The sequence below is a fragment of the Gracilinanus agilis genome, chromosome 3, assembly GCF_016433145.1.
Source record: "Gracilinanus agilis isolate LMUSP501 chromosome 3, AgileGrace, whole genome shotgun sequence".
Lineage (NCBI taxonomy): Eukaryota > Metazoa > Chordata > Mammalia > Didelphimorphia > Didelphidae > Gracilinanus > Gracilinanus agilis.
Window position 1 is genome coordinate 116,880,978 of NC_058132.1, and position 2,115 is coordinate 116,883,092.

Genomic DNA, 2,115 nt, shown 5'->3' on the forward strand with positions numbered 1-2,115 from the left:
ATCACCTTAGGAAATAAACCTAATAATGGTATTCCTTGTTAAAAAGTTTATATGGTTTTTAACTCTTTGATTCTTCAAAATGGTTCCCTATTTTTCCACATCCAATATAACATTTTAAAAAATGTTTGAATAAAGGCCTTTATTGAGCACTGTTCATCAGTATAGCTTCTAGTGGATTCTTCAAACTTTATAAAGGCAGAAAGACCACCAAACGAAAGTCATGCCAGTTTCTCTCCCTTACTTATCAAACAGCATGAGGAAACTATCAGGGTTCTTCACAGAGAGGATGAAAAAAACCTCTTCTTTTTACAGAAAAGTGACTCCCTGGGCTTCTTGAGGCAGGAGTCAGACAATGATGCTCCCAGCTGAGCAGAGTATCTTAGGTTGACTTTGTCCTGGAACATGTACAAGTTTTGGTTGCAACACCAACAGTATTCTCCAGGGACTTCCGTGCTATGTGAAGAAGCTTCCTATGAAAGCCCGGCCTGTCCCCACTGGGCTCATCTTTCTTCCTCTTGCCCCCTGTATACACTTTTATGTGGTTTGCTGCTTTGTCCCAGTGTTTTCAAAGCAACTTCTCTCTGTGTGCTTCTGTTAAACATTCAGAAGAAATTGTTGTATGACCCCATCACAAGGGCACCATCAGAACCATTCTAGCAGCACTCAGATTTGTCAAATAGGCAGGCATTTTCATAGAGAGAACAATACTTCAGAAATATTCATAAACCTTGATACATCTCAACAAGCCTACTTTCCATGGTGAGAGCCTGTACTTGAACAGAAAAGTAGTCTCTTATCATGGATTGACCAATGGGACTAAATTTCATATCAGATATTGAAGAAACAATTTCTGAAAAGAATGACCAACTGCTGGGATCTTTGGGTTCTTTAAAAAACTTGGAATGCCTGTCACCCAAGGACAAGGAGTGCATATCACAGTCTTATGGTTCCTTTGTGGCTGCCATCAAACACGTTACACTGATATAGGTGTGTAGGATTTAAATTAATATCCAACTCCAAGTATTAATTTTATAAAGTTTATTAATAATCACTTGAAGTAGAAGGAATAAAAAGGAACTAGAAGTTTTAAAAAAATATAATTATTTAACAAAATTAAGACCACGTGACGAAGTTCTCCTTGCCTGTTTTAAAAAGTCCACTCCACCAAAGCCCCGACAGGAAGACAAGACAGTGAGGGGCGGGGCTACACCAAATTTATATCCTACCCACATCAGCATTTAATGTGAGGAGGAGAGTGGGATGCTGGGAATTGTAGTTTTTAGGGTAACAGATTCTAATTACACAGGGGCATCTGTCATCACTTGGGTTGGTTCTTTTATGTTAACAGGCTTAATATCTACGATGTTGAAGCTTTTATGCTTGAAGCGTCACAGGCTTATTCTCAGGTCATCTGCAGAAAGGTATGTTTCATGAATACTGTTTACAGAAATGGAATTAATGTGATATGTATGTGTGTTTGCAAAGATCTTTCAAGGGCTGGCTTCCACCATCAGGTTCATGGGCTTCAGCATGGGAACTCATAGTGCTGTGATTCTGAATGGATGTCAGAGTCTCCCATCTTTGTCTTTTAGGTCATAGTCTTCTGCCCTCTTGTCCAATTCACTTATTTTCCATTAGGAGACAACAGGAAGTGAGCAGCATTCTGTTGAGGTAACCACTACAATGCCCAAAGAGAGCATCGGGTGACAGAGGATGGGGCATGCTATGGATCTCAATTACATGATGCCTTTCTCAGCCAATCAACAAATGTTTATTAAATGCCTACTGTATGGAAAGCCCTGTGATCAATTCTGGGGGACAATCAAAAGTTTATTAGAGACACAGTCCCTGTTCTTATGGAGTTTACAGCCTAGATATTAACACCAATATCTATAATACACAATATTACTTTTCTATTACTGTTACTATAGGAGAGGTTTCGAAACAGAGTGCAATGTGAGTTTTGAAAGGGAAGTAGTTATTAAATGATGACATCAAAGAAGACTTCTCATTAGAGATCTTAACTTTTTTATGTCATGGATATGGCAATTTGGTGAAGCTTTTTCAAAGTAATGGTGGGTTTTTTAAATTCATTTTTTATTTCATTTTCTTTTT

The 2,115-nt window shown here is 38.3% G+C and overlaps 1 pseudogene; it reads right to left on the reverse strand.

Annotated features, from left to right (window-relative positions):
- Positions 1-275: 275 nt before the first annotated feature.
- LOC123241243 lies at positions 276-1,672 on the reverse strand (annotated as a pseudogene).
- Positions 1,673-2,115: the final 443 nt, after the last annotated feature.